This window comes from Nothobranchius furzeri, chromosome 5 (assembly GCF_043380555.1).
Source record: "Nothobranchius furzeri strain GRZ-AD chromosome 5, NfurGRZ-RIMD1, whole genome shotgun sequence".
Lineage (NCBI taxonomy): Eukaryota > Metazoa > Chordata > Actinopteri > Cyprinodontiformes > Nothobranchiidae > Nothobranchius > Nothobranchius furzeri.
This window is the reverse complement of record NC_091745.1, coordinates 24,744,041-24,763,989: the sequence shown is the minus strand read 5'-3', so window position 1 is coordinate 24,763,989 and position 19,949 is coordinate 24,744,041. Positions and strand designations below refer to the sequence as shown.

Here is a 19,949-nt window from a genome sequence, read left to right as displayed (position 1 = left end):
TAGTTGTTTGACATCCCCAATTATAATAAATGTCTACAGATGAGATCAAACAAAACAGATGAGAATTCCCCTTAAAGAGCAAGTCACCCCCAAATAAACTTTTATTTTGCTGATAAACTAAATAAACGAGTCTCTAATCGTGCTGCAGACACGTGTCGTCAATAATTTGGCACTTCAGTGCATCTTAGTTAAAATTTAAATATTCTGCCTAAAACTGGCAGTGTTGTGTCGTTGTCAGGTTAAAAACTCTGCACTGTATTTTAATTTAAATCTGCCACCGCTATTGGCTAAGAAGTATGCTATGATGTAAACTGGTACATTGTGATGTCACAATGCTGTCGTGAGCCTGAGTGTGTATTTGTTAGCGGCTCCCCCCTCTCGGTCTGCCAGGCAACAGCATGTGTTGCATTTTTCAAACAAGAAGTGGGAGTGGAGTTAGACTCTGGTAGGGGTTGACTTGCTCTTTAAGCTGTTTAACTTGGACCAAGCATTTTAGGTCACAGATAGGTGTAGCTTAGGGTCTCTGTCTATACACCTTATAAGACAATTTAGGTGATGGCATGTTGTTTTTCTGCTATTGAACTGTTTTCTAATAATGTTGTGTTTAATAAAGTGAAGGAAGGAGAGAAATAACGTTTCCCTAGCAGTTTTTAACAATGTCCCCATGTAATCCGATTAATTGATTAATCGTGTCGTGACCCCATCCGATTAATCGATTATCCAAATAATCGTTTGTTGCAGCCCTACTGCCAAGCTATTTTTACACTGTTCTTTTACCGATTTTATTGACTTCTCTTGTTCGGTTCTTTGTGCTATGCTCTAGCTGTTTTATTCTTTTATATTATTCTTTTAACCTTATATGTTTTTTACCCCTGTACAGCACTTTGGTCAGCTCACATGCTGTTTTTAAATGTGCTCTATCAAATAAATGGAACAAATGTTATATGAAATGATCAAGAATATTTTGATTAATCTGTGCTTAAATTAGTAAGGTTGATTAATCTGTGCTTAAATTAATAAGGTTGATTAATCTGTGCTTGAATTAAAAGGGTTGATTAATCTGTGCTTGAATTAAAAAGGTTGATTAATCTGTGCTTGAATTAAAAAGGTTGATTAATCTGCGCTTGAATTAAATAGGTTGATTAATCTGTGCTTGAATTAATAAGGTTGATTAGTCTGTGCTTGAATTAAAAAGGTTGATTAATCTGTGCTTGAATTACTGTAGTTTGAAATGAATATTATTATGGTCTGATCAGTAATTGTAGATTTAACAAGTGAAGCATCATCTACACTCAGACACAAGGTTCATTAGAGATAAATTAAAGTAAAGTTAAACGTCATGACACATAGTTATTTTCTTAGCCACAAATCAGAACATCCTGTATCTGAAAGAGGCGTGACGTTCTGAGGTTTGCTTGTGCCTTAACATGGCACGTCCCGGTTGGCCAAGAAATCATAATATGAGAATATTAAAACAGAGCTCACTAGACGGTGAGTCAGTGCTAGAGAAAGCTACGGACAGGCCATCCGGAGCGAACCCTCTTTAACCTAGAGCATTCGACAAGCTAAAAGCTGCCTACAGCTGACAGCAAAACGTTCCTTCAGCTATTCAGAAACAGCTGTTCTAGATGCAAACAATGTCATCTATCTGTTGTGATCCGGGAGACAACTCTGGACCGGCCTGGTCGTACTGCGGAGCTATACAAAATAGAACGTTGGTTACGTTTTGTAACCCCAGATTCTGAGTATAGTAGGGCTGTAGCGAAGCCTCGACGAAGTCGACGGCTCGATTCTAAAAATTTGTCGACGTCAGTTCCGGAAGTCGACGCACCGCGCCCACTTGTTGCATCCCCAGGAGTTTGTAAATAGAGTAGGAATCTGCCTGTTTTTCCTCTAGTTCGCCCTCTTCTCCGCCTTCACTAACATCTCCGCCAAATACCGAAGACCCGGAACAACGTCCGTCCACTACTAGATTATTTTCCTGTTTTGCCCCTTCGTCTCCCGGCAACGGACAACAACTTCCGGGGTCAGATGCGCTGCTTCGTGCCTACCGCAGATGTAGAAAATCACCGGGAGCGCTTCTCCCTTCATTAAGGAGCTTCTTTCGGACATTAGGAGAGCTGTTTTGGTGGTAGCAGTCTCTCCTCCATGCTGGTCTGTTTGCTGCTGGGTGTTTTCGGTTTATTTAAACTTGGTAACTTGAACTTAATGTTGGTAAAGCTACTGTTAGCATCTTCGCTAACAGCTTCTTGCGTTGGGATAAACTGTTACGTTTTGGTTTAGAGTTCATCTTTTTTGTGGTGTAGATCTCCCTTTCATTACATTTAGAGTGTTGTGGGTTTTCGGTTTAGTGTAAAATATCACCTGAGTTTGGTTTAACCCGTAAGACCACTCGCCTCACGCACATAAGTGACCAAAACAAAGTAGCATGGAGACACTCCATCTTCTACCACCTCTCAGGCAGCAGCCTGCACTCCCAAGTTCTACACGTCACCAGAACATAACCAACCAACACAATAAAAGCAGTGTTATACAAAATGGAAGGCCTGTAGTGTTTATTCTCTTACAGTAAGAATTTATAAATTTTTTTGAGGAATTTATTTGAGATTTTCTGGTTTTTGTTAATTGTGCAATAGAAAAATAATCATTAGATTAATTTTCTAAATAGTCATTAGAATAGTCGACTATTCGATAAAATAATCGTCAGAATAATCGTTTTAAAAATAATCGTTTACCCCCAGCCCTAGAGTATAGCGTAGCGCTTTAAGCATCCTGGCCCCACCGGTTCTTTGGGCTCAATAAGACTTATGGAGACGAGCTATGCTCGCTGTGCCCTTTTTATGGGCCGGGACTCGCCTAGGAGGCGGGCGTACATAAAAGCCCTTCAATGATTGGTTAAGGGGATGGGATTAATCCAATAGGGCACAGGCCGTGGCTTAAAGTGCTACGCTATACTCATAGAATCTGGGGTTACAAAAGTAACCAACGGTCTGCCTTTACTATGTGAAGTGCCTTAAGATGACTCTTGTCATGATTTAGTGCTATATAAATAAACTTGAATGGAATTGAATTGCCTTTGGATGCAGTTGATTTTCTTAGCACTTCTATTAATCTAAATCTAGAAACAGCACATATATAAATTAAAAAATCCTTTAAATGGCACTAGAACAGGCACAAATAAAATAGTTGGGACTCAAATGTACTAACCTGGGTCAGACCCAGATGTGGAAGTTCAGAGGCTGGGTGGTAAAGATGCACAGTTAGTTCTAGTAACATATGACACCCATGACGTCTGAGACTGATACAACCAGTGTTTCAGCAGGAATAAGAAATGATCAGGAACACTAAATGGTTCCTGTGGATGAATAGGGAATGATCTCGGAAAGATAGAAGATTGTGATGAAGAATTAATGATCTGACGTCTGAGCGGTAAACAGGTGAGCGGCGCCTGCAGCAGCAAATCTGCAGGTCACCGGGTCTGTAACCTGATCATGTCTTCCTCGCTCCTCACTGGCCGTGATGTGCTTGGATGTAAACATCTACCTCTTTAGCTCCTGATCAGATGATGACAGCTTCAATACACCTCACTGCTGAATTATAATGCACGTGCTTTCCTTTTGGTAATGGAAACTGGAATAAGATAGCATGTTAAAAAGCTAATTTCATGCCATTCTCATCCCTGCATAAGAATAAACTAACATGACGTAACATAAAACAAGAAAACACTAAGTCCTAAATATGCACAGTTCAATTTCAGCGTTGCCATAAATGTAACTTTTTATGGTCATTTCAGCAGAAGTGCTACTGCAGCTAGCTTCGCTATCAATTTCTGTCTTAAATAATTATACAAATGCAAATAACTGCATTGTGAAATTTATGGGGGCAGTTTCTGCAGAAACTGCTATGAAAGTTTTGAGATCAGAATTGTTTTGGAATGGCAAAAACTTTTTTATAACTGGTCCCACTCAGACCAGCGGTTGGCAAGTACAGGCAGAACTTCTGTGTTTCTCCCAAAATGAGGTTGTTCAAAAATCTCTACAAACATGATTTTCATTTTTCATACATTCACTCATTCCAATATATCTGTACGAGATTACCTCAGTCAAAATGAAGGAAAAAAGATGAACAGAAATAAAATTTTTATATTCAAACAAGTTATTAGTTTTCAGTTGGATGAGTGAGGGACCTTTAAAAAAATTTTTGTGAGCAAGTAGAACCATCCACGATGAGACAAAGCCAGAAGACAGAAGACCAGATGTTCTTTAACAGAAAGAAATCCCAGATATTCTCCTGACAGTGCAACAGCACTATGACAGCTGAAATGACATAATTCATTGTTTAGAATAAACATCTGAATCAGGGGCCTGAGGGCACTCTATGGAGTGACCTTAATCTGTTTCATTTGTCCATCATCAATCAGTACGTCCTCGTTCCAGGTTGTCCGGGCTGCCAAGGTACGGAACTCCACTGCCAAGTCTGCCACTGATCTTCTTTCTTGTGAGAGCGTCCACAGCTTCTTTCTGATATCCGAATTGGACTCAAAACAACCAAAAGTTAGTTTAAAATCGGATGAAAAAATCGCTAATGGGTCCATGTAAAAATGAGTCATTGTGGCTCTTAACCTCTGCCCATCGTAACGCTCTTCCTCGCAACAGACCTACTATAAAGGAGATCTTCGTGGAGTCTGAGGAAAAAGCTGTGGGACAGCAACGTTCAAAGGCCAGCTGACATTGGAGCAAGAAGCTGTGGCATTCCTCAAACTCACCCCCGAAGGTCACTGATGGTGGAGACAGAGTTACATGGAAGTGGGTCCCTTCCATGGGACTTGCAGCTTCCGGTCCGGGGGCTCCTGCAGCTGCCGGGGCGGCTGACGAGTTTGGGACAAGGTCTCATGGATCTGACGAACCATAGTCTCAAGCTGCTGGTATCGTTGGTTGGCGGCGGTGAGTTGCTCCATTAGCAAGGGAAGGGTTTGTTACTGTTGGGATAATCTGCGAGAGATGTTGGTGAGTACTGATTCTGCGGGGTTAGCGTTTTGGCCGAAAGATTCTGTCATGTTCTGGGGCAAATGTCTAACCCAAGACATGCAGAATCAGGAGACAGACACAAATTGAAGGGAAAAGCTAAATATTTTATTAAACGAGGAACTAAGGGCGCACTGGAAGTCCGGCGGGTGAGGAAAACAGGAAGCAGTGTCTAGAGGGAAGAGCAACAGAGGTGAGTACTGGGATTTGTAGTCCAAATGAGGGAAACTGAAGGAGGGACTTACGGTTCTGGAAGATCAGAAGAGCTAGGGAGGGGATGAGCCAGGGTAATAGTCTAGGAGATGAATTGTGAGCAGTCCGAGATGGTGAGAGGGGATGTTTCCGAGAGGCCGGTGTGGGGTTGGAGAGGGAGCGGGGCGCGGTGGAGAGCGGGTCGGTCCAAGCGGGTGGATGGTGAACCAGGAAGTGAGCCGGTGTGGGATCCTTAAAGAGTTGGATGGAAGCCAACCTGAGGTGAGCGATCCAAATAAACACCAGTGTTTAGTCGAGGTTACAAATACACGCACAAGGGTACAAAATCTAGAGACAAGTTTTCGAAGGCTAGAGACTACCGGTCAGTAGTAATCTTCCGACGCCGAGTCACGTTCACCATCCTCCTTATGAAGCAGACCCGCTGATTAGCTGACGAGGAACAGCTGTCGCTCCCTCTCCTGCAACCAAACACTCAGAGATGGTGAAAAGTGAGAAGAGTACTCATCCCGGCTCATGACAAGGAGCTTGAAAAGCTATCAAAGTACAAGGACCTGGAAATAGAAGTCACAAGAATGTAGGGGATGAAGACAACAACATTACCCGTCGTAGTGGGTGCACTTGGCCTCATCAAGAAGGGACTGGAAAAGAGAACAAAACAGATTACTGGAAACCCAACAGTCCAAGAAATCCAGAAGATTGTTCTTCTTGGAAGTGCCCACGTCATCAGGAGGACGCTTTCCATAAACTAGCCCTGAAACTGCCTGAGAAGCATGGATTGATTCTGGCACTTCAGTGAAAGCATACAAATATACAAAAAATATAATAATAACAATAAATAATAATAAGAAGAACAACAATAATAATAATGATCATAATAATAATAAATAATGGCGTACCTTTGTTTACTTTTTGGGCAGAGTCAATGTGAATTAATTTTCCTGTCTTTGGAAGAAACACACACAAGTGCTCCTTAGATGTTGGTTAGGATTTTAGGATTTTTCATTTGCACATGTGTAAGCATCCGTTATGCTGATGAGTTTGACAGCCTATCCCATACAAAGAGCCAGTGTCACACAGAAGTCCCTCCAGCCATGCATTCTGAGAGGCTCTACAGGTCTGAACTTCACATCACTTTTGTCATGATTTAATTACACACCTGCTCCTGTTTGGAGACCCAGACAAGCTGTTTCTCAGGTGAAATGGGCTTCTGGTGTCAGAACCTGCCGCTCCGTCTCGTCTCTGCCCGCTCAGACTTGATTCATGGTTCAGCATCAAGGTCCTCTGAAGGACCGATCTCATCTCTACCTGTGTCACTCTGAGCAGCCACCTGCTGAGCAAATCCCAGTGAGTGTGAGAAGTGAACCTAATCTGAGTAAAACATGTTGTTGTTGCTGCTAGACTGTGAATTGTTTATACAAACTGTTCTGATAACCAGTGAAGCTTTCACAAGACTTCAGGTTGTCCAGATTTCATTTCTGCAAGAACGTTTGATAAGTGTTGGGTTCCATCGGTGTTTCTCCAAAGAAAATGTTCATGACGGCATCAGGCGTTTCGTTTTACAAACACTGACTGGCAGAAATGTCTTTGCCCTGATGATCGGCTTGAAACGCAAGCAAAAAAACAAATCAACAGTAGAAATAATTTTAGAGAAGATTTGAGCTGTCATTCAACCAATTTCCAAAAACTAAAAGAATTGTTGATTAAAAATATGGGTTCAAAGAGAACAGTTTGAGTCTATTTTGGTAAATTCTAATTTGAAAGTGGCGGGACCGAGACTTTAGAAGACTTCACCCCTTCAGGTCAGAAAGGTCTCCTTCCTTTCCAGTTTCAAATCTCGATTCAGGAACCATTTTTATTCTTTGACTCTTAATGTCTGAATGTGGGACTACTTTCTTTTGAGCGTAATGAGAAAGTAGTAAAGCGGCTCTCACATTATTGTTTTAGACCAATGCCGTGCTTGCATTTAGTAAACAGGAAGCCAACATAGCGGTAAACTCGGACCCAGAAAATAGCAGCAATTATGATTTCATTACCTTAGAAATTCATAAATGAGAGAACAAAATTATTTTTATGGAAACACATTTTATGTAATATGTCAGCGGACACGTTTCTGTCAAAATATATTTAAATTTAAGAAATGCTCTTACCAGTTAGCGTTTCCAAGTCTGTGTGCATTTTGAAGTTCCCACGCTCCAGCAGCTCGTCTTTCACCAGAGAGAGAGGGAAAGTGACGGACAACACCAGCTTGTAAGACACATTTAGGGTCACTCCCCTCTCACGTTCAGCTTTTGCAGAGGCTCAACATTCAGAACAATGACATTTTTAATCTTTGGTCCAACAAACTTTTTTATTCTTCTATAAATGAAAGTAAAAACCCATAAATCAATCACATAGCTTCTGAAGTAAACATTTGAACATTAAAGTTTTAATAATGATTAAGCTAAAGACAAATCTAAAGTTGAAGAGTTTCAAAATGTCTTCGTCCGTGCATGCGTGTCTCTGCCCTTTGGGGCTGACGGAGAAGTAGAAATCCAACTTAAGGCGTTCCCAGGCCAGACGAAAGACATAGTGCCTCCGGCCTGTCCTGGGTTTTCCTTTAGGTCTCCTCCCTGTTGGACGTGCCCGGAAACGGAGGTGTCCAGGAGGCATCCTAACTAGACCCAAGCCACCTCAACAGGCTCCTCTAGATGTGGACGCAGACGCTTTTTTCCTCCTCTCCTCCATATCTTATCCTCAAGGCCCTTTGTCTGTCTCTGTGTGCTGGGTGCACGGCTGCTTCTGTATTTTTACTGGAAACTGGAAACTAGGGCTGCAAGATATATCGAAAAATGATCGTCATCGGGATAACAGGACGTGCGATAGGCCCATCGCAAAGCACGTCAAAAACGGCGATAAATGTTTGGTTCAACCTTTCCATCCGTGTCATACATCAATTTTTTGTTAACCGGCTCTGTTTTTTACACGGAAGTATTATTTGACCAATCAATTGTAGCCCTTCTGATATGCGGCCAATCAGATGGGTCCGTTCATGTAATACGCCCGCCCCCTACGTAGACCCTTAGGATGAAAAGCAACACCCGAACTGAGTTAGCGGCGCCATTCCCTTGTTCGTCATGCTGGATCAGAGCAACGAACACACTTTGAGCTGATGTTTCTGGAATCAGCGCTGCTTTCAAACGTGAACGTGAGTCCGCTCCAAGGGCGTAGGAACCGGGGAGATGGGTGGGATGTGTCCCCTTCAATATTGGACAAACGCGCATTTGTCCCCTCCAATAACATGGAGGAAAAAAAATTTACTTTAAATTATTTGACTCGCGAGCTTTTAGTCGTTATTATTATTATTTAGTCGTGTTCACTTGTTATCATGCTTGAATCTTTCCCTCATCATCAACCATCTAAAACCTCACTCTTCACTGTAACACCTACCTGCACCTCAGCAGGTCTGGGGCCGCCTTTCTCACCTTCTTCATAATTTTCCTGCTGAACTTCCTCTGGTCTCTTATATAAAAAAGTGACATGAATAAGGTTTCAAAATAAAATGTGATGAGAATGTCACAAACAAGCAACAATCATACTTACAAATTCCATTTTTATGTAGAGATTCTACTTTGTTATTCATTTCATGTCAAATGGTTTTTGTCTGTTACTGTCAAATTCGCCATTTTTTGTTGACTAGTAGTGTTGTTTAATGTTTAATGCTGCCTAGATGTTTACGTTAGTCAGCCAGTCTAACGTTTGACCAGAAATACAATTATCCTCTTGGACTAAATTATTACCAGCTCACATTTCCTTTCTTAATTTTTTTGCCCATGAGAAGAACTCGCTGAGCTGCTGCCAGGGCCGATCTTTCAAGCTTATATTTATTCTTCAGGCTGTTGACTTTAAAGAGTTGCTGTGTGAATATTTAAAATAAAAAATTAGTAACTAAGGAATAACTGTGGAGTTGCTTTTTCCAATGTGTGGCGGGTGGACTTGGGTTTGGGTGAGAGGCGTGCGCGGGGAGGGGGGGGGGGGGGGGGGCAGTTTCGCCTTGGGCACCAAATTACCTAGAGCCGGTCCTGGCTGCTGCTGTCATCTCATCTCTGAAACCCGCTTCACTCAGCCAGCCTGTCTGACTCCCTGAGGGGAGGGGCTGTGTGGTGAGAAGTCTGCGGTGTCTTTCAAAATAAAAGCTCGCGAGTCAAATAATTTAAAGTAAATTTTTTTTCCTCCATGTTATTGGAGGGGACAAATGCGCGTTTGTCCAATATTGAAGGGGACACATCCCACCCATCTCCCCGGTTCCTACGCCCTTGGAGCGGACTCACGTTCACGTTTGAAAGCAGCGCTGATTCCAGAAACATCAGCTCAAAGTGTGTTCGTTGCTCTGATCCAGCATGACGAACAAGGGAATGGCGCCGCTAACTCAGTTCGGGTGTTGCTTTTCATCCTAAGGGTCTACGTAGGGGGCGGGCGTATTACATGAACGGACCCATCTGATTGGCCGCATATCAGAAGGGCTACAATTGATTGGTCAAATAATACTTCCGTGTAAAAAACAGAGCCGGTTAACAAAAAATTGATGTATGACACGGATGGAAAGGTTGAACCAAACATTTATCGCCGTTTTTGACGTGCTTTGCGATGGGCCTATCGCACGTCCTGTTATCCCGATGACGATCATTTTTCGATATATCTTGCAGCCCTAGTTTCCAGTTTCCACTAAAAATACAGAAGCAGCCGTGCACCCAGCACACAGAGACAGACAAAGGGCCTTGAGGATAAGATATGGAGGAGAGGAGGAAAAAAGCGTCTGCGTCCACATCTAGAGGAGCCTGTTGAGGTGGCTTGGGTCTAGTTAGGATGCCTCCTGGACACCTCCGTTTCCGGGCACGTCCAACAGGGAGGAGACCTAAAGGAAAACCCAGGACAGGCCGGAGGCACTATGTCTTTCGTCTGGCCTGGGAACGCCTTAAGTTGGATTTCTACTTCTCCGTCAGCCCCAAAGGGCAGAGACACGCATGCACGGACGAAGACATTTTGAAACTCTTCAACTTTAGATTTGTCTTTAGCTTAATCATTATTAAAACTTTAATGTTCAAATGTTTACTTCAGAAGCTATGTGATTGATTTATGGGTTTTTACTTTCATTTATAGAAGAATAAAAAAGTTTGTTGGACCAAAGATTAAAAATGTCATTGTTCTGAATGTTGAGCCTCTGCAAAAGCTGAACGTGAGAGGGGAGTGACCCTAAATGTGTCTTACAAGCTGGTGTTGTCCGTCACTTTCCCTCTCTCTCTGGTGAAAGACGAGCTGCTGGAGCGTGGGAACTTCAAAATGCACACAGACTTGGAAACGCTAACTGGTAAGAGCATTTCTTAAATTTAAATATATTTTGACAGAAACGTGTCCGCAGACCCAACACAGATCACTTCCCAATAACAGCAACCGCCTTATATCATAACCACATAAGTGGAGAAAATGTTCAGTAGCAATGAGAGAATTTGCATTGCAGTGATGTTAACTATTATTTAACAAACTTATTTTCTGATTTTTTTATTTATTCAAAAAAACCCTGGTAAGGGATGTTTTTCTGTATTTGGAGCTTCAGAAAAAGTTTTATGGTGGTGGTGATGTTTTAGTCACTGAGAAACTGCATGCATGCAGTTTGTTGTTTTGCTGCTAATACAGTGGCAGGTGTAGCTGCTAATACAGTAGCAGGTGTAGCTGCATATTTTTGCAATAAAAATGTTATGTTGTAATGGAATTCATGCATTAGTTTTTGTTTGCTTTGAACCCAGAGCAGACGTCACACACCAGACGACATCAACACTGCATACGTTAGTATTTGTTCATTTATCGCAAGCAATATCGATATCGCAATATTAAGCACTGTTATCGAATATCGCAGGTTTTCCTAATATTGTGCAGCCCTACTGGAAACTGAAATTGACTAATTTTAAACTGCACTTAGACACCGAGGGCTGTGGGTGCAAGTGGGGTGGTGTGGTGGCATCTGCTGGCATAGGCCAGACAATGCCCGCACTGCCGCTCACCACAGCCATGGAATACACCTCATGATAACACAACACTGTATTGGAGCAGGCGGGGGAGACTAGGGGTCTTGGCACACCTCTGTTGTCGCTTGGCTTCCTGGGGCTGGAGGCTAGGAGGGAGATCTGGCTGTCCGGTTGGGGTCTGGGGTGGTGGGTTGCTGTGCTCAGCGTTGGGCGGGGGAGCCTGCTCATCAGCACCCCAGCAGAAAGGGTCAAACTCTGGTAACCGGTGATGGTTGTACCCAATGTGCAGCAGTACCGGGACCAGAGTGAATAGGGTGTGTATGGGGAGCATGAGTGGGTGTCCGGCGTGCGTTTTTGTAAGTGTTTTGTTGTATGTGTATGTGTGAGCATGAGGGAAGGAGTGCGTCACTGTGTTTGTGTATGACTGTATATGTCAGGTGGGGCCTTTGACTCCTCTCTTCTCCTGGGACTTCTTTTTATGATATAGATCTCCCCTCCCCCTGCCACACCTGGTGTGGGGTGTGGTTCCTTGGTCTGCCTGAGTGTTCGTGGCTCCGGGGTCAGGGGGTTTAAGATCTTTGGCGCCTGCCTGGTCAATCCCGGTGGCTGCCTGGTTGGGTCTGGGTCCCTGGGCTCTGCTGGGTCCCCGGCGGGGGTGGTCGCCCCTGGGTCCCGGGTCGCTGGGTCCCGGGCTCGGCCGGCTAGGGGGCGGGAGGCTGCGGGCGGGCCTGTGGGCTTGCCGTTGAGATCTCCAGGGGCTCTGCCGGCTGCTGGTTGTGGCCCCCCAGGGCGATCCTCTGTGCCTCTCGAGGGGGGTGGGGGCCTTTCTGGTTGCAGTCTCCTTGGGGTTCCTGTGTTCTGGGGCAGCGCCTGGATCTCTGGGACTTGGAGCTCCCCCCGTCTCCTACGCATCTTTGGGGGGCGGATCTGTGGTCCCTCACACTCTCTATTGGACGCTCCTATAGAGAAACCTTACATAAACTGGCGCGTGTACACACACAGGTGCTCACATGGTGCTCTCAAAGTATGGGCTTGGGCTTGGGCTTGGGCACGTTCAACACATGTCTTAAGGCTGTCTTTGCCACTACATGCACTATGATTTATTTTCATGTGATTGTTCAGTTAAACAAAGTTGATTTTATATTTCACCATCAGGTTGACGCAGTGATAGCTTGCTCCTGATGTATTGTTGTGTGTCCTATTTTTTGTCTTTCTTCTATTCTTTCTCTTTCTGCAGGTCTAGAAGCAGAGTCTTGTTAATTATTGTTCATTTTTGTGGACCCCCCCCCCACCCCCACTCCACCCCCCCTCTCCCCACCTTTTCTTTTCCTTTCTCTTTCACCTCTGTCTCCGTGTCTGGTCGGAATTACAAAGCATTCAAAAACAACAACAATAAAGTGTTAAGTATCAGGCGTGACATTAAAAGCAGACGCTTTGATGCTCCACCTGAGAGTAAATCTGCCAGGCTTGTTACCAGCATTCAGACATCAATTCTGTTTGCTTCACAGCCAGACAGGACACGGTAAGAAAAAAAAAAAGAACCAGAAATACAAACTTATAAAAACATTACAACATGAAAACAGCTAAACACCAGAAACTGTATTTCCTCTGCAGATTCTCACTTTTAGCGTTTTTGTGTGAAACACCAATTAAAATGTTCAAAGTTGAACTTTAAGCTGCTCCGACTCTTTCAGGAAGTCTTTGCTCTTTCCTAATCCTTTGAGCTTCCATTGAAATTCACACAGACCACTCTGCCTGGGTGCTTCATCTGATTTAGAAGCAGAGCAGAAACAAACACCCTATCCCTTCACACACACACACACACACACGCACGCACGCACGCACGCACGCACGCACACACACACACACACACACACACACACACACACACACACACACTCCCTGTTTGGACTCATGCCCATCCTTCTTCTCTGGGGCTGTCTCTCATGTGTTAGAATCAGTCAGGCGTTGATTTGAATCTTGCAATGGACAAGCTTGTCCGTCTTGATTCTAAAAACATTCAGCCAGAAAAACAAACATTTTAAAGGAGCATGGGGCAGGATGAAGAAACGAAACTCATTAGCGACGCACTCGGCGCTGTGAGTAACTGCAGCCCGGCACGAGAGCGCGCACAAACTCTTCACGAGAAAAAAAAAAGTTACAGTGATGTACGGCCAGAGCGCGGCTCGAACAAGGCACCGTGTCAAGCGATGAAGTAAGTAACATTGTTACTTTAGTCTAATATTTGTAAAATTCCATGACAACATTAGCATTTTAATTTAGCCATGACACTCGTGATGTAAAGCAAGTGCTCCTTCCTATGAAATATTCATAAGCCAGTTTTGTGACTGGTTAGCAAGACAGTAACATGATGCTACTTTATCAGCATAAGGCTTTGTGGCTGCAGGTGATTTCTGATGTTTTTAGACCAATTACAGTTATTATTTTGCACTAAGCTTACTAACAAGCTAATGTTATTGTTTATACATCATGTAAGAACATCCGATTTCAAGTCACTGACATCATTTGTGAAACCAATTTCATTACAGGACAGGCATCACAACAATGTAAATAAGAATATAAATATCAATGTTTAGTTCAAAAATGCATCAAAATAAAATCATAATATCAACAAGACCTACAGGGTAATAGTCATTTTTATCATTACTGTCATTGATTTTCAGGAATTCATATTGGAAGCAGTGATGGAAGACAGTTCAGATGGAGTGTGCCCGAGCCTGCCACAGACTTTGATGTGTCGTGGGAAAGTTTGAGACCAGGGGCTAAAGGAAAGGGGAGAGGAAAAGGTCGCTCCGAGGGTCGGGGAAGGACATGCTCAAGGGGTGAGGGCAGCAGGTCGAGGTCCAGAGCTCCTTCAAGAGGACCAGGGCGCCGGGGTAGGCAGCGAACATCAGCTTTCAGAGAAGAGGACCGAGACCGGCTTGCACAGCTGAGAGCTGCCAGTATAGCTGAGATGCAGGTTGGTTGTAGCCATTTGTGTAAAAAAATAAAATAAAATAATAGATGCCAAAAACGAAAACATCACTCACTGGAGATATGAATCTAGTCATGTAAACATATGCTCTTTAATTTCTAGACAGCTTTACAACACCTGAGCCAGGAGGAGAGAGATTATATTCTCGAGAGAGTGGTGACCCGTCTTCCAGGGGTGATGCTAGATATCCTGGAGTTTCGGCAAGAGACGCCAGGACACCGTCTTCCTGACTGAGGGCACCCTAACCCAAAAATCCAAACAGTTTATCTACAACTACAGTAGTTCCAAAACAGCACAATACCTCAAAATAACTTTAGCTGAAGACAGCATTTTCACCCAAAAATGAACAAACAGTTTGTGCAATATATTTATTTTTATTTATGTACAAAAAAGTTCTGTTATTTGCATTTGTACATAGTATTTTTTCTTAATTTCTAATAAATCTGTGTGCATGAAAGAAGTCATTCCTGTCTCTTGATGCTTCACGTAGCTGGGGTCTTTATGGAGAGGAGAACAGCAGCATTAGATCATACATAGATTACATGAGAATGCAATTCTGGAAACTCTCCAGTTCTGAAGTTGACCTGTAAAAAAACAAAAGCTACAACTTTATAGATTATTAGGAATCACACTTTTGATTGCCTTTTCACCCACAATTGTCATTTCTATATGTACATTTTCAGCTTTGATATTGACACTTTAGCTTTTTTGCTTATGAAAATGTTATTAATATACCTAAAGGTCAGATTGGTGGCATCCTTCAACCAGTGTCTGTTGAACATGATTCGTTGAAGAGCCTCGTGTGGTGGAGATCATGGTACCATGAGCTCTTTATCACTGGTCGTTGCATCAAGTGGTCCATGGTCACATTTGCCACGGGTCCATTCATGCTTCCCTGTGACATGGTGAAGCACACCCACCCACATGTCCTAACAGAAAACATAAGTTTTAATTGAAAACTTTGCATGTGACAGAAGCGCTCACCAACAGAAACACGAGAGCTGGCACTATTATGAAAAGAAAGGTAATTATGTCAATGTGCATTGTTGTCTTGTTGTCCAAAAGATGTCACAATACTTACATTAAACATATCACGATGTTGTGCTTTCTGACAAATGTACCAAAATTGGTTGAAGATGTCCTTCAGCCACACAAGTAAGATGGAAATTCCCTTTAGGATCCCAGCCTGTGAACAAGGATAAAACAACAATTCCATCTTTTAGTTCTTTTTAAAACATAGAAGGGTTTTATTTACCTGCAACGTTTTGTTTGCGGCTGCAAACTTCGTCAGCCTGACAAAGTTTTCATAACAGTTCTATTCTGTTTTGAAAACAATAAATAAAAGTCGAATTAATATATTGTTTTAAGACTTTGGAGTTTAAAAAAAGAGTGTAGATAAGAATAGGGCTGGGCAATATGGCCTCAAATCTATATTGCGATATAATCTGAAGCATGTGCAGTAACGATATATATTGCGATATATTTTTTCATCTGTTTATAGATGTCAAATTGACATGCTTTTAGATATCCTCATGTGGCAAATATATGCCACTTGAGGCATATAGGCCTCCTCCTCCGCCCACTCCATGCTTGCAGTCACCGCCATTCTGTTGTCCCATTGTCAGCAGGGTGCACATCTTAGTGACGTCATGTGTTATCACAATATCGCCGTATTGCGATATAGCCAAAAACTATCATTACCTGTTACAGACGCTGTCTGTTTTGTGGCCACAAGGTGGCCTCAGAGCTCCTACCTGTTCACCTGGCTCTAGCTGAGCCAGGTGTCACTAATCTTCTCAGTCAGGGAGCTTCCTATAAAAGGCAGCTCCCTCTGTCATTCGAGGAGGGAAGCTTAGCAGAGGCCTGGTGTTAAAGCGAGTGTTCCTCTTTTTCCCTCCTAGCAAACCAGACGTTAAAGTCTTTGTTTTGATTACCTGTGTGGTACACTTCCTAGTAGCCAGAGCTCGTTTTTGTCTCCATTAGAATACTCGTTAAAGAGTTCAGCTCACCCTTTTGGTGTAGCCTTTTGTGTTTGTCTCATTCCTTTACTTTCCCGGATTAGTACCGGCGTTTTGTGTTTATTAATAGTATTGTTATTTACCCTGTATTGGATGATCCTTCTGTTTAGTATTGTTAATTCCCCAGTGGGACGTCCTTTTGGTTTTGTATTCATTTTGTCTTAGCCTGCATAAAGCAGTGTTTTTTAGTTAATAAACTCCTCTAAGAGAGTAAATCTTGGTTTTGTCCGGTAATTCACATATCTTTCTTTACGCCCCATTTAACATCATCTCCTAGACGAGCTGGGGGCCGTAAAATTACCCAATTTTATATAATTTCTACCTTATATCGTTTATATTGCCCACCCCTAGGTAAGAAGACATTGCAACTCACACACTGTTGAGTAAGTTGTTTGCTTGGTCCTCATCAATTTGGACTGCATCCGTAGATAGATCCATGGATTTGAAACTACAGACAACACAATAATATTTGTTGTACGTAAAGATAAATACTGGAACTTACCTGAAATGCTACTGTTTCTAAAGAGATAAATGTGGAGCCTAATACATCTGTCATTAATTCTTTCTGCAAAAAACAACAATCTGCTGTGAATTGACACTTCACAACATAAATATATATAATGACATATATTTGCTGAACTATTGTGTTTTTATCTTTTTTACACATAGTACAGCAGTATTTTCCTGCATATATGGCAAGACTTCTCATGAACATATTTACCTTTCTTCAAAAGGATCCAAATCTAGGTCATCAGCTAAGGCCTCAACACCAGCCATTAGAAAATCTTCCCTGTAAAGATAATGTCAGAAGTGTTTGGTGGTGTGATGTTAGTTCTGAACCAAGTGTGGATATGCAAGGTGTAATTTAATGTATGAAATATCATAGCACAAAAATGTGAATATTTGTTTTACAGAAAAGATACTAACCCCTCAGACACAGGTTCAGTTGGAGATAATCGATGCAACATTTTAGCTGCTGTTCGCTTACTGGGTGTTGAGGTTGACTGCACATTACCTCCCTGAATTGCAGTTTCAGGAGCCTGCTTCTCCTGGTAGCTGGAAAACACATTTTTAAGCAAAAATGTCAACAAGTTGGTTGAGACTCTACACCTTCTGTTTACATAGATCAATAATGGCTAAGCTTCTTTACCTGTGGCACAACTAGTAATATGAAAATGCATGTCAGTCATAAAAAAAAATTATTTATCATTTTCACAAACATATTTTATTCTGACCTACATTCAACTGGACAAATTTAGAAAAATAAATACAAACTTCTGCACAACTTTACTTTTAGTCAAACGTGTTGTTATGGCTGACTTATTATTTATTCTTATGTAGCACAGCAATAGCGCTAGGAAAATTCTGATGGGGTTCTGTTACACAAACCCCACGAATAACATTATCTACTGAAGTAACAGTCCTGCTTAGAGGTTGGACTGTAGATCAAATATGACATAATTCTAAAGACTCATCTTTGGTTTGGAAAATGTCCGTTCTCTTCTGTGGTACATACAAACTGAAACGTGATCGCAGCTAACATGCTAACGCACGCTAGCTCTCTCCGGCTGAGCGGTATAATCAAATCAAGCTCTGTTTACTTTTCTCGTCAGAATAAACGGAGCATCCATTTATCTCCAAACACATGCGGCGTGTCGTCCACAAAACGTAGAAGTGATCTGATTACACCTTAGTTGCTTTTAGCTTTTTTAAACTGATCAGGAAGCCATATGCTAAACACCGTTAGCTTAGATAAGTTTCTTGTTCATCTGCACAAAGATTTGTTAGATTACCTAAATCAGCATTATCTAAATCCATAAGTTTAATTTTATTTTCTCAAATTGTGCAGATACAGCTCTGATATGTTTACCTACTCGTTACTGAAACCTACAGCAGAAATAAGGAGACCAACACTTACCTGGTCACTAGAAAATGTGCCATGTCCGCATCCTTTTTCAGGCACCAAATCAAGTTGAAGCAGCCTCCATTTTTCCAGAGCGTAACCAATAGATATTCGGGTCCCTGACCGACTTTTATCATATTTTCTTTTTGACTCTCGAGATGCCGCTTATAAAACCTTTTTCTTTGTGCCACTCTTTAGTGGGCTTTGAGTTGCGCTTGGTCGTTTGCTAGTTGTAGAATCCATTTCCAGGGTTCTTCCTCTTCTGTTTGAGGTTTTAACGTGGCTAGTAGTGAAAGACGCATTACCGCCACCTAGCAAGCTTCCAAATGTTTTTCCGGGTTTGAACCTTGTCGAGAACGCGCTTGAAGCGTCAAATAACGTCACATCCTTAAAACAGCGCGGGAAATTCGGATGCGACATGTTTTGCATTTTGAAGCACACAGCCTGTTTAACAAAATGGAATGATAAACTGGTTTCATCATTCTTTTTAATTTAAAATGCTTCATCACCCATAAGCTTCACAAGAATGAACATTTACTTTTTGTTTTTGGACAATTCTGCCCCATGCTCCTTTAAGTGTTTTAATTAGTAATGAAAGCGTTCTTTCTTTCTTTCTTTCTTTCTTTCTTTCTTTCTTTTGGGGGGGGGGGGGGGGGGGGGGGCAGCCTCTACCCTAAATCCACACCTTCAGGCAGCTGGGTAAAGCGTGTTCCGGTCTGCCTGCTTTCTTACTTTATGATTTATTCAGACTATTTTCTTTATGCTTCTTTACCTCTGACGTTGGGGAGGCTCAGTCTTCAGGTGGCTGGTGAGGAACCAAGATACTCCCTTTTAACATTTTTTATAGGTACAACATGCAAGAATTTTACATTAAAAACAGTCGAATGTTTCAGTTATGTTAGAAAGAAGGTTACATTGAAATAGATTTCCTTCTCAGCTGCCTGCGGGGTTGTCAGTTATTCTCCTTGCAAAAAATAAACTAAAGAGGGACGTAGTCACTGCTTACATTCTTTGAGCCCGCAAGGGTTGCAGAGTGTGTGTCAGCTAACGCAGCAGCGCATCTGTAATTGGACAATGGCAAAACACAGCAGCGTTTTGTAAAGAACTTAACAGGAACCACCCAGAAGTTTTTTTCCCGAAGTTGTAACCCTAAGAAGACACAGTATCTTTTTGTTTTAACGCTCCCACTGTCTTCATGGGTGACCCCGCCAGGAAAGTTGTGGAAAGTTGCTCACTCCTCACCCCTGCCACATGGACCCAAGCGATAAACCATCAACCCTGCTCAATGGTCAACTTTCCTGGCGGGGTCACACCCATGAAGACAGTGGGAGGGTTAACTCTAATATCGAGTAAAGAAGGCTAGAGAATAACTTAGAGCTAACTTCCACCTAACATTGTTCGCTGTGAATTAGAAACAAATATCCAGCTATTAAAAAGCTATTTTTCCAATAACCCAATATTGCTGTGAAAATGTATCTATCTACTTATCAACTCACTATGTAATGACTTGTCTTTGATTTTCTAGAATCTCCTGGCACCAGTCCGTAGCTGGCAACAGCCATCAATTTCAAGGAACAGTAGTGAAAATGCCACCGGCGTGTTTAGAAACTGGGCTGCAGTAACCAAATTTGTTTAGCAGGTTGGCTTGATTTTGAGCCAGCAAAATTGAGCACCGTTAAACAAATTTTAAATGTGTTTAAAATAAATACAATTTATATACGTTTAAACAAAACATTAATTATTCCAGTTTAAATCAATTTAGCTGAATGTAAACTAATTATAATCCCCTCAAATTCT

The 19,949-nt window shown here is 42.2% G+C and overlaps 1 protein-coding gene and 1 long non-coding RNA gene across 2 annotated transcripts in view; one reads left to right on the top strand and one right to left on the bottom strand.

The window, feature by feature from the left end:
• The window catches only part of LOC139069993 (uncharacterized), a 452,948-nt gene that overhangs the window by 377,571 nt on the left and 55,428 nt on the right, over positions 1-19,949 (top strand). The gene's annotated exons all lie outside the window — the stretch shown is intronic.
• Positions 16,939-18,255, bottom strand: LOC139070082 (uncharacterized). Its single transcript, XR_011520732.1, has 3 exons — positions 18,168-18,255; positions 17,177-17,305; positions 16,939-17,039 (listed from the first exon to the last, which is right to left on the bottom strand). It is a non-coding gene; the product is annotated as an uncharacterized lncRNA (long non-coding RNA).